Source organism: Tamandua tetradactyla, chromosome 19, assembly GCF_023851605.1.
Source record: "Tamandua tetradactyla isolate mTamTet1 chromosome 19, mTamTet1.pri, whole genome shotgun sequence".
Classification (NCBI taxonomy): Eukaryota; Metazoa; Chordata; class Mammalia; order Pilosa; family Myrmecophagidae; genus Tamandua; species Tamandua tetradactyla.
In genome coordinates, this window is record NC_135345.1 from 8,237,661 (window position 1) to 8,250,440 (window position 12,780).

Below are 12,780 nucleotides of genomic sequence, written 5' to 3' on the forward strand. Positions count from 1 at the left end.
GGAAGACTCAGCACAACGCCCCTTCCTCCAGGAAGCCTTCCCTGCTGCCTGGCTGCATTCAGGGGCCTCCCCAGCCATCACATTCTATATTCTGTCCCAAGTGTTTTCTTTAAAGCGGCTTCCTCCACGGGATGGTGAGGCAGGAACTAGGTGATACACTCAGGGCCCCTAATCCAGGGTCCCTAGCCCATCATGGCTGTATGACCTGGCCTGCTAGAAGCCGGGCACCCAACCTTCCTCTGGGAGCCAGTCGTTTCCCACTGCTGAAGTCTCACTGGGCTGCCTGTCACAGTGTCCTGACCTCTTCCAGTCAGGAATGGGTATGTGGCCTGAGCCGTGCCAATCAGCCACTCTCTTCTGAGAATTTTGAGCCTAAGTAGAAGGACAGGGCTGACACCAAGTCATGTGTGTGTCCCACCACCTAGGGGAAGCCCAGAGCTACCCCAATTCCTGCCTTTCTGAGGTCCGGTGGTTCAGCTGTTTGAGGCTTCTGTGACCGACTCCAAATTTTATAAATCATCTTCTGTAGTGTTAGATTTGCCAGAGTCCATTTCTGTTGTTTGCCTCCAGAGATCCCTGGCAGATATGGCCCACATCCAAATTTGTTGAAAGATGATGGAGGGACAAATGAGGTATGTCTTGAGGGAGGAGAGAGGGAGGAGGGATAGAAGGAAGAAAAGGTGTTCCTGCAGAGGCGACAGACAACCAAAGATCCGAGGTGACCAAGGCCCTGGCGGACACTGGCATGAAGGAAGGGGGAGGGCCTGACGTTGGCATTCAGCGTGAAACTCTACATTGGACATAGCCCAAACGCCTTCTTGGATGGAAAGCTTCTCTCACCTGCACTCCGCAGAGCATGGACTTCCTGAGATGCTGGGGGAAGGGGTGCCGGGCATGCCTCACTGGGAGATGTGGCGAGGGACACTTTTCCATCCTCCTGGCCTCGTTTTTTAGTTCATGTTCACTGTGGTTTAATACAAAACAGAGAAAAGGCACCCAAACCTGCACTGCAGCTTCAGGGCAGCGACTTCCCTGTGGGGAAGGGGCGGGAGGTGAGACATGAACTTTTGGACAAATCTTCCCTTTCCAAGAACTCGGAGTACAGGACTGGACTGAGGGCAAGTTGGGGTCCCTGTTAAGAACCCAAATGCCCCATTCAGCCAGCAACACCCTGTATCAGCGTTTATCATTTCGATAAAAATGGACATTCTCCCCCTAAGGTTTTCAGAAGGTGGGCTGCAGAAGGATTCAAAGCCTAGATGTGAACATTGAAACAATAAAGCCAATTTAAAAAAGTGTAAGAGGCTACTTTTGTGCCTAAGGGAGGAACTGTTCCACTTTAAAAGGCCCTAAAAGCACAAGCCAGAAGGAAAAAGAGCTGATGGATTTGTCTGCATGGAAATAAGGATTCCCAACCATCTCATGACACGCCAGAAGATACTTGCAAAAACCAAAACTGACAAGTGGTTAATATTTAGATCTACAAGGAACTCTGATAGCACCATAGGAAAAGGATCGAAAATCTTATAAACTAGAAAAAGCACATGAAAAGGCAGAAGGAGAGGCCAGAACAGCTAACAAGAAGAACAGAGATGTTCAAACTCATTAGGAATCTGAGAAATGGAAAATTTAAAAAGCAAGGCATTGCTTTCGATCTATTATGAGAAAGGCCAAAGTTAAATAAATAAATGAACTAATGTTGGCTGGAACGTCTTGGAGAGCTGGGCTCTCCCGCACAATGGAAATGGGGGCAGTTTTTCTGGAAGGATCTTGGCCAGCACAGAGAGGAATTAGGCTGAATCATGAGCCCCCATTCCTGCGGCCTCACTTCTGCGTTTGGAGGTATAGTGTACTGGGCAGGTGAAGAGCAAGAGAAACAAAAATGACCCGCCGAAATCACAAAATGGGGCTTGCATTTCCGCGTTCTGACCCCTATTTTTGACATTTTTTGCAATCTGAACTTGGAGGAAATGACAATCCCTGTGCCTCTGTCTCCTATGCCAAGAGGGTAAACAACAGCTACCTTGCCTCACAGATTTAGGGCATTCGGTGAGTCCTAGAGCAGCAGGACATGCAGTGCCAGGCCCATAGTGGGTGCTCAGTTGTCCTCTGTCACCAGCTCTTGCAAACGTGGCATCTGCAGTAAAGTGAGGCTTGAGCGTAGGAAATCACCTGCCCTTGCTCCTCTGGGATCACCCCTCAGACCTCATGGGTACCAAGTTTTTTATTTATGTGCCCTCTAGCAGTTGCCTCCTTTGACCACCCCCTTACGTGAGGCCCACTTCCCCATGTCCTGCCACAGGAAATGCGGCAGGGCTGATCCTGAGGTCAGAGTGGGCCTCTGCAGCTGCTGCCCCTTCTTGCCCACTTCCCCGGTTGTTGAGGCTGTGATTAACCTGGGTATTGGATGACCCCCACTCTTCTTCCTCTGCCTCGCAAGGGTTAATCAGCCTTCCTGCTGGGCAGCTGGGCGGCTGGGCGGCTGGGCAAGAGGCAGCAGGGCGGCCTGGCGGCAGGAGGCTTTCATTACCTTGATGGGATACATGTGCTCAGCTTTATCTCCGGCCCTTTCTCCCTAATTCAGCGCTTGAATGTCTCAGCTGTCGGCTGTCCGATCTGCAGACAATTGCTGGGGTAATACTATCCGGAAAAAGCTGATAAAATGCAGATGTGACGAGGCCTCTGAAATTTGCGGTTTGCTAAGTGGTTTGCTGCCCTGCTAGCCCGTGCCGTGGCCAGGGCGGCTTCCCTAAGAGGCGGGAAGTTTGAGGGGAATCCAGGGGGTGGGAGGCGCATTTTTTTTTTTAAGTGAAAGGTTGAGTAGAGGAAGTGACTTTAGAACTTATTTTCTATAATTAAGGAAGATCAGCAAATGGAAAGTTGGAGGATGATGTGAATCAACCCGTAGACTCGCCCAGCCCCTCCCACCCTGCTGGTCCCATCCTGACAAGGCTTGCAGGGGGTTCGGTGGGGGGGGGGCATTCCCAGGAGTGGGGTATCCTGAGTGAGCACGGCCCAGGGGGCAGCCTGGGTGGGAGCACTCCTGGCTGGTGTGTCCTTGGGCCGGCCACTTAACCTGAGCTTGGTTGGCTGGACTGAAAGACCAAGTTACTAAAAAAGAAAAATCCATGAAACTGCAGTCCACAAATAGTGAGGCCACAAATGATATTTCATGGTACAATCATAAAAATGCACCATCATCTATTGTAACGCATGTTCCACACTGACGCAAGGTGTTAATAACAGGGTGGTATATGGGAATCCTGTATTTTATGCAGGATTATTCTATAGACCCACAACTTCTCTAATCAAGAAATATATATATATTTTTTAAATATAAAAGACCCAATAAACATCAACAAGCACCGTTACTTATACGTAGCACCTGGAGGTGTCCTTTGCCCTCCTTCCACTTGCTTAGGTCCCCAAACGATCCCCCGAAGCACAGGTGACAGGAATCCGAAGTGAGGATGCAGAGCCCACTCAATGGTAGGTAATGACCCACGGGCTCTAATCCCAACTTTCCAGGCAAAAGTAACTGCTGGGCCCTCGACTGGGACAGTCAGCATTTGGGGTTGTCCAGGGTCAAAGAAAGAGAAGAGTAGTGCGCCTCAATTCACACTGTGGGCTCAAATCCCCGGGGATCATGTTAAAATGCAGATTCTCGTTCAACCGGGCTGGGGCAGCCCGGGGATCTGCATTTATCCCAAGCTCATGGGGATGCTGATACCACTGGATCCTGGACCACATTTTGAGCAGCAAGAGGCAGCAGGACCTCAAGGTAGGCCAAAGCGGAGGCCCCAGGCACATCCAGTCCTGCTCCTCTCGGCCCTGAAGAAGATACTGTTGACCAGAGAGGGCAGGTGCATGGCTGGTATTGCTCAGCCCAGCCAGGATAGGGTCCGACTCAGGGAGAGGGGCTCCCCAGCCCTGCTTGGTGCTTCTCCCATGGTGTCTCTGGTGACCAACCCTGAACAACTGGCAGTGAACTGTCTTCAAACCTGGTGGGTGAAGCCACGTGAAAGTCTCCAAGGACAGCACACTTGCTTACGCCCTTTGCAAACTGCTATTGCTACAAAGAAACAAGCACATGACTTGGGAGAGTTATGTGCCACCTTGAGGCCACGTTCTCAAAACGACAGATGGCAGACTTCCAGCAGCAAATGCTGCTTCCCATTTGGGGACCTCCCATCCCCGTCCGCATGCAAACAGCCTCAAATATATGGGTGATTCCATCAGAAGAGTTTGTGGAAACATGGCTACGATTGCAGGGATACTTTCAGCTCTTTTCAAAAAAAAAAAAAATTTATGCTAAGGTAAAAAATAGCCAATGCTTGCACATGTTCCCTCATTCTTTACCTCGCATCCTTTAAAACAGCCCTGTAAGGTGAGTTGGTCCCATTCAGATCAGGGAAACTGAGGCCCAGATGGGTAGTCATTTGCTTGTAGGGACCGGGCTGAGATTCAAACCAAAGTGTGTTTAGGAGCACACAGCTCCAGAGATCGCATGCTTGTGTCTGTCCCACGCTGCCCCTGGACAGCCAAGCATACCCCTGGGGGGGCGGGGGGGGCGGGGCGGGGGGGAGGGGACAGAGCTCGCAGGCAGCCTGGGGCTTTTCCCTTGAAAAGGCCATTATGCAATTGGAAGTGCATTTGCAGTTCCCGCCTTCCAAAGAAAGAGGGCGTCTCTCCCCTGCGGGGCTGCGGCCAGAGCTGGTAGCAATTCTCCCACACTGTGTAAATTAGTCAATCTCCAAGTCTGTAAACGGGGGCCTTTGAAGTGACCTTAATGAAGCACTCCATTAGGGCTTAATGACGGCTGCCTCGAGCCTTTAGGACCCCTTGTGCTTTTGATGTTTCGGGGGCCATGGGTTGGAGGCTCGAACTTATCTAAATGCCCCCGGCAGGCTCTTAGGGTAGTGGGTGGGACAGGGAGGCAAAAAAAATCCCTTAGAGAAGTTGAAAAATTTTTAATGAAAAAAGTTAGTCCTGGCCTGACTGATGTTGGCACTTCAAAGCCAGCGCAGACTAAATTGCTGTAGACTGCTTAATTCAAAAGTGCTCCCTTGTGGGTGACAGCCCAATGGTGACAAAACACAATTGGCAACAGGAGACGGACGAGATCAAAGGCTGGCTATTGTAATAGTTTTGTTCCATGAAGAATTGCTTATTGTCAGGAGTTTTTAAGCTTTTTTTTTTTTTTGGCTCCAGCGCCATCCCTGATCCCCTGGTTCAGAATCCATGTACATCAATACTTGTAAATTACGTCCTTCTGATAAATACAGTTTGGTTTGCAGAGGCCGGGGCTGCTTGTGCCTCTCTCTCGAGGTTCTTCGAGCTGGATTGTAAAATCATTTCTGTGTTTTCGTTAGCAAAGATCCCTACAAGGCCCCTGGAGGGCAAATTAGAGCTGGGATTCTCTCCTTGTCCTGCAAACTATTTTAGGATTTGCGTCAAATGAAACTGCTCCCTGTCTGAGCCTTCCCCGGGGGTGGAGTGGGGGAAACTGGCGTCAGACCGCTCAGCTTTGGAGTCCTGGTTCCCTATATAACTGTCGTGGGCAAGCTGCCATGCTTCTCCTAGTCTCAGTTTCCCCCATTGTAACCTAAGAGCTCATCTACTTAGGCCACCAATATTCTGAGCTCTGACTTAGAAAAATGTTTGCCTCATAGTGTTTTTTTAAAAGACTGAAAGAAAATGAGCATAAAGCACCCTGCAGCCTCCTCCTTGCCTGGAGGTTCTGTTTTCAGTCTCGGAGTGAAACTGGCTTCTGAGACCTCTGTCAGGTGCAGAACCTAGAATGCGATGTTCTGACTGGTCGTCTGGAAACTTCTCCTTGGAGGGAGGTGATAGGTGAAGGGAAAGTGCATTTGTTCCTGGGCCTGGAATTGAGTCTTCCCTACTCTTCCTGGTGATAAGACTCGCCTGAGTCACTCTTCCTCCTGGAACTTCAGTTTCCTCTTCTGTGAAATGGGAATAATAGCCTCAATGTCACCAGTCTCACGGATTTTCCTGACTTAACATGGGACTCAAACAAGAAAACGGATGGAAAAACACTTAACAAACAGCCAGAGTGCCAAAAGAAAAAAAAAAGGAAATCACAAAGTTGTCTATGATATTTTACAAAATAAGCTGGGGGAGGCTGAGGTTATTTTGAGCCGGTGGAGGCGTAGAATGACTGGAGACTATTAGGAAGCAGGAATGCCCCAGTTCCTTTTATTGCTTTAAATATTAGTCACCAGGAAGCCGCCCCACGAAGCATACAAGGCCTTGTATCATTTACTCATCTTGAATTAATTACGACAACTCGTATGGGGACAATTAGAGAAACCTTAGGCTGATGACATCTCGTTGGGGTGGAATTTGCTTCTGCATCCCCTTTGCCTCCCTCTCTTTTCCCCAGATATCGGCAGGTTTGTTTTTCCCCAAGTATCTCAGGTGTAGCTTTAGGATTTGTGGTTCTGTAGACACAGAGGCACAGGCAGCTTTGGGTTTTGAGGGTCAAGTCGCTTCACTTCCATTGACATTGACTCCAGGCCCTGCTTTTCTATCTCACTTTCCTTTTCACCTAACTTCTCTCACCCTTTCCCGCCACTGCCAACGTTTCTGTCTGTCCTTTGTTTTTAAATTCCGGCGACAGAATTCTAATTTTGCAGACCTTTTAAGCGAACATTCTAGGGTGGCACTGTTCTGAAGCCAAGGTTCTAGAGGGTTCCATTTGGTTTTCCAAGGGTGCCAGTTCAAAATACCCACAGGCTGTTGTAAAGCCCCCAGTGGCTCGGCTATCGCCTGCAAATCGGGAAAGCACCCACCATCAGCTACAGACCCACCTCGTTCACCATAATCATGTGAAAGTATGCCTAAACCCAGCTGAGCAATTATGAATAATTAAATCAGTTACAGACAGTCTAGCGCCAGGGATTATGGCGGCTCGGGTGTGAGTTTCTGTAAAATGTATATTTTTAATTTATTAGAGATGCTGCAGGCTTACAGAAAAATCAGGCAGAAAATACAGAGCTCCCCTTTATCCCCTCACACATGCAGTTCTCCCTATTATTAACTCTTTGTGGTATCTTTGTTACAGCTGATGAAAGAATATTATAATTGTGCTGGTAACTATAGTCCATAGTTTACATTAGGGTCTGTATTGGATAGTCCCATGTTTTTGTTTCAAAATTTTTTTATTCTGGTTACATGTATATAATCACTTTCAAATATGCAATTCGGTGGCGTTAGCTGCATTCAAAATGTTATGCGATTGGGCAGTGCGATAGTGGCTCAGTGGCAAAGTTCTCCCCTGCCATGCCAGAGACCGGGGTTCGATTCCTAGAGCCTGCCCATGCCAAAAAAAAACACACAAAAATGTCGTGCTCTCATCACCACCAACCATTACCAACAGTGTTAATCTCTCCAAACAGAAATTCTGTACCAATTGAGTATTAACTTTCCATTCCCTAACCACACCCTGGTGTCTGGGAACTTGTATTCTAGTTCTGACCCTAAGCATTTGCTAGTTCTAATTATTACAGATCGTGCATTATTTGTCCCTTTCTGCCTGGATTATTTCACTCAACGCGATGCCTTTAAGATTCATCCATGTTGTCACATGTATCAGAACTTACTTCCTTTTCACTGTTGAATAATATTCCATTGTATGGATAGACCACATTTCAGTTATCCATTCAACTGCTGATGGACACTTGGGTTGCTTCCATTTTTGGCTACTGTGAATAACGCTGCTATGAACGTCAGTGTGTAGATATCTGTTCAGATGCCTGCTTTTCAATTCTTTTGGGCATAGAAGTGAGATTGCTGGATCATATGGTAATTCTATACTTCACTTTCTGAGGGACTGCCAAATTATTTTGCACAACAGCTGCACCACTTTACACTCCCACCAACAATGTATGAGGGTTCCTATTTCTTCACATCCTCTCCTACACTTATTATTTTCTGTTCAGTGGGTTTGAAATGGTATCTCATCATGGTTTTGATTTGCATTTCCCTAATGGCTAATGATGTCGAGCACCTTTTCATGTGCTTATCGGTCAATTGTACATCTTCTTCAGAGAAATGTGTCCTCAAGTCTTTTGCCCATTTTTTAATTGGGTTGTTTATCTTTTTGTTGTTGAGTTGTAGGATTTCTTTATATATTCTGGATAGTAAACCCTTATTGGACACGTGGTGGTAAATATTTCCTCACATTCCATAGTTTGTCTTTTAACTTTCATGATGAAGTCTTTTGATGCCCAAAAGTTTTTCATTTTGATGAAATCCCATTTATCTATTTTTTCTTTTGTTGCTCGTGCTTTGGGTGTAAAGTCTGTTTGCCATAATCATGTGCAAGTATGCATAAATGCAGCTGAGCAATTATGAATAATTAAATCAATTAGAGACAGTCTAGCACCAGGGATTATGGCTGCTCGAGTGTGGGCCTCTGTAATATTTTAACAGTAAATGCAAGAGGCCCAGAGAGGGTTGATGGGGAGAGGGGAACAAAAGCAGTTCCAAATGCCAACCCATGTTGCTTGGTGACCCTCCTGTGCAGTATCGGCAGCCTTCCCAAGGAAAACAATGGTAACGAAATGCCAAGGAAATATTCGGGGGGCAAGTATGAAAGCTTCAAAATGAGTTAATTAAAAACGGATAAAACATGAGTCTCTGAAAGTATGTTGAGTAAATTTAGTGCTTGAAATTTGACAGAAGGAAAAAGTTTTCAAGCATGAAGCAGAACTTTTTAAAGTGGTAGAGCTGGGCCAGTGGGTAGTTTGCTTCTCAGAAACAACTTCACTCCAGCTTCTTCACGCCATTGAATGAAGTTCAGAGGACGCCTTGGAAAGCATCTGCAGCTGTACGTGGTTACATGCAACTCTCTGTGTCTGCTTCAGGGGTGAGAGGAATAAATCCATGTTTTGGATATGGACAGAGTATAAGGTGAGCTGGTTACAAGAGAAGCAATTTCATGTTTATGGCATTTGCAGAGCAAAATCTTGACTCCATTTACACTTGCTTAGCCCATAATAAGCATTCCATAAACACTCAACAAATGATGGATTTTGAGGCGTGGCATTGTGGTGACTCAGTTCCCGAGAAAGGTACCAGCTGGTCCAGATGGCTGCAGAGAGTCCAACGAGAAACGCACCTTTTGCACGCCTTCTTGGCAAGGTGGAATTCAGCATTGCCGACACAAGAGCAGCCTCAAAGATGCCGGCTCCATAACTTCCACCGTCTCCGTGGACTCGAAATGATTGAGATCTCACAGGTTAACAGTAGACCGCTGGGGATAATTAACAATGTGATGGAGTCTATGAGATCCAAGGGAGCAGAATCACTTTTCCATTTCCCCAGTGTCTGAGCTAAAGGCCTGCCTTGGCCCAGCAGAGAGATTTGAACGGAGTCTTTCCAGCAACAAAGGGCAGATGTGCTTTTTGGGTTTGCCGAGCACGGCACAGAAAAGCAGGAAAACCAAGGAATCCTCTCCAATAGGCTGAATGCAGACCCCGTGCTACAAGTCTGAGGAAAAACCTTGCCTTCCCCACACCACTCTTCCAGCGTATCTTTTGATACGTAGGATTGTAGTTCATCTCCCTGCTGAGTCATGATGTTAGATACTAGTACCCCTGGGCTATCGTTGCTCAGAGAGGTTGAGAAACTTGTTCAAGGTCATGTGCTAATGAGTAATGGGCCAAGACCCGACCCCATATTTATCTGGTTGTATAGCGCATGCACATAGCTCCTACCTTAGGCTGCTTGCTTTTCTGTGCATGGAGTTGAACATTGTGTTAATAGCAATGCAGTGCTCCCCTAAGCTGATAAATTCAGAGCCCTCGTCCATAATCTTACAGGATTATTTCGAGGCTTAGGGATCATACCTCCATGCAAACCTGATTTTCCCTAAATCTTGCTAATCTGGGGAAAGGCGCTCATGCCATTATTAACAGTCAGGCTCCACCAGCTCTCCAGCGTGCAGCCCCACCTCAAGCAGTGTGCTGAGATTCTGGCACCTGGCACTCTCTAAAGAGATCCTCAGCAATTTGGGGGAGTCCTCAGGGACACCCCGGGGTCAGGTCCTCGTCCGCCAGGCTGGGCCAGCACACATCCCTCCCCTCCCTGACCCTGTCACCCCATGCCCCTGGGCGTGGCTCCCGCTCACCCTCTGTTCTCAGGGTGCTGAAGCGGGGCAGGGTCCCCGGTAAGTTGCGGCGCCAGGTCCGTGGTGTTCTCACTCCCTCTGGGGGCTGCACTTTGTTAGAGGGTCCCCTGGCTGTGCTACTGGGTCTATGTGCCCAGGATGAAAAGAGGCCGGGATTCCTCCAGCCCCGAAGGACAGGCTTAGGGAGGCTGTGTCTGCTCCCTGCTCACTCTCTGCTGGTGAGCTGGGTTTCACACAAGGTCAAGGTCTGGAGAGTTGGCCCCGGTTCCTCACCATGACTTCTTCCTCTGCAGGCGCCTTCGTGCCCATCACAGACTTCCTGGAGCACTGGACATGGCCATCACAGCGGGCACCGCCTCGGCTCACACAGAGACCCCACACACACACACCCACGACCCTGCACGATGACCACCTGGTGGCTGTAAGGAGAAACATGTTTATTGAAGGCAAGAGCGAAATCTGGCATAAAATGAACAAGAGTAGCACGTGCCCAGTTGTACCTTTGGCGGCAAAAAGGAAAAGCCAAGTGCCCTTTGGGGTCTGATGGGGGAACCGGGTTCAATGCGGGGTTTGATTCAGGAGGTACTTGCTAATCCCCTGGCCGAGGGGGGCACAGAGGTTCCTGGGGTCACAGTGGACCCTCTTCCGCATTCTCATGGCGGCCAGGAGAATGGAAGGAGCTAGAAGGAGACTGTGGGCTGGCAATATCGCAGAGTGCAGGTCCCCCTCAGCAGGGAGTGAAGCCCCCAATCCTTCTTACCCGCCAGCACCTCCATCGTCAGCCTGCACCGTGAAGCTCAGATGAGGCATGGAGGCGAGGCTGGAGCAGGCTCTAAACCCACATCTTTCCTGTTTGTGGTTTTCTAAAGGGCTGTACGACGTTGTCTGCACAGCTGCTCATCTATCGCGTACCACAAGCCACCACATCCTGCATCTGTCCCTGGCTGCAGAAAACCAGCCCAAAGGCGAGCTTGTCCCCATGAGGGCAGAGAGCCAGGCGTGGGGCCAGAACAACGTTCTTACCACCCCATCCACTTGTGGACAGGTCCCGTCCCCATCCCGAACCTCGATTTCCTCATCCATGAAATGGGGGCGCCCCAATGCCCGCCTGGTATCTCCCCAGAATGCAAGTGGGGAGAAAATGAGGTGATGGGTGGGAATTGACACATAAGCTGTAAAGAGCATGTACATCAAAGGAATCCCGATTTTATCGGGAATGCTCTAGAATGAGAGAATTGAGGTCTACATATCTCTGTTCAAGTTGCCCAACATGACAGGGAGCAGTGAACAAATCCCAAACCCATATTCTTTCAATATAGTGGGTTTCAAGATGCGCCCTGCAGAACTGGAGGGGGCCACCGGGCATCTCTCAGGGAGGAGAAACCCCCAGGGGAGAAGGGGGACCTAAGAGGGCAGAGCTTGGGGCCCCCCAGCCAACTTGCCTGGCTCTGCTCTGCTCTTTCCTGTTTTATAAATCGTGAGACTCCAGTACACGGAGGTTCTCGCCCTTGATGGAGAGATCTGAGAGCTGCAGCGGGATAGCACACAGTGCCTCTTGCTGACTTACGGGGGAGACAGACTCACATGAATCACCCCCGGCAGGGTGGGCAAGGCTGTCACAGAGGCGTCAGCCGACGGAGAAGCCGAGCCCTTTGCCGGCAAAGGAAAAAAAAGATCCCATTTTCCCAGGGTATGGCTTCCTCAGATTCCCAGGAGAGGGAAAGCTCTGGAACCAAAGGGCTCCTCACAGGTTTGCATGTCTGATTTGCTTATATCGCTCCCAGCTCTCAGCTCTCCCGTCAGCCTTCCTCTTGGCTGGCACCATCACCCTTGGGTGATCTTGATCGAGTCCTGTTCCCTCTGTGGGTCTCAGTTTCCCCATCTGCACCACGAGGATGGACTGGATGGCTTCAAAGCATTCCTCCACCTCTCCCTCCTAATCTTCGACTCACTAAGCCCCTCTTCCATACCCCACCACCCCCCTCCCCCGTCACCATCTCTGAGCCCTGCCTCTGTCTCCGGCAGCCAAAACCTTCACAAATTCAGACCTCCTCCTCCCCCTGCACGTTCCCTGCAAGGCCATCATGGAAAGCAGCAATGCGAACAGAAAGCAACGATGTTTTCATTTACTCCATTAAATCGCCATGTGGACAGAGGCTCGTGGAGGAATCTGCTCTGCAGAGCTTTTTCTTTAATAGAATTAGTTGAAACCAGATCGGCGGAGCCCCCATTCCTGCAGGCCATCTGCCCAGACAGGGAAGTGGCTTCTCTAAATAGAACCCCATGCTGCCGGGAGCCTCCTCTAACGGCCAGCTGGGAGCTGCCCCCTGCACCGACCTGTCTGTTCAAATGGGTTCAAAGTCCTCTCTTTTGGGGCTGACCAGGCCAGCAAAGCTCGTGTCCATTTTTAGCTAAGGTTCAGGGACTATAATCAGTTTCACATTCAGACCCACCTGCTGAGGCTCTCTGCCAAAATCGGGGACTGCGGGAAGGAGATGCCGGCACAGAGCCTTTTAATTCATGAAAGAAACCGGCCAAGTTATCTGCCTGGACTCCTGAAGAAAATGAACTAAACTAACATTTACTCAGCATTTTGGAGTCTCCTAGAAAGCTTCCCGCGTGTTTGA

At 49.1% G+C, this 12,780-nt stretch overlaps 1 long non-coding RNA gene across 1 annotated transcript in view; it reads left to right on the forward strand.

The window, feature by feature from the left end:
• The window catches only part of LOC143663463 (uncharacterized), a 33,805-nt gene extending 23,175 nt beyond the window's left edge, over positions 1-10,630 (forward strand). The window contains exon 3 of the long non-coding RNA XR_013165916.1: positions 10,447-10,630. This is a non-coding gene — a long non-coding RNA (uncharacterized LOC143663463). The remainder of the gene's footprint in view (positions 1-10,446) is intronic.
• Positions 10,631-12,780: the final 2,150 nt, after the last annotated feature.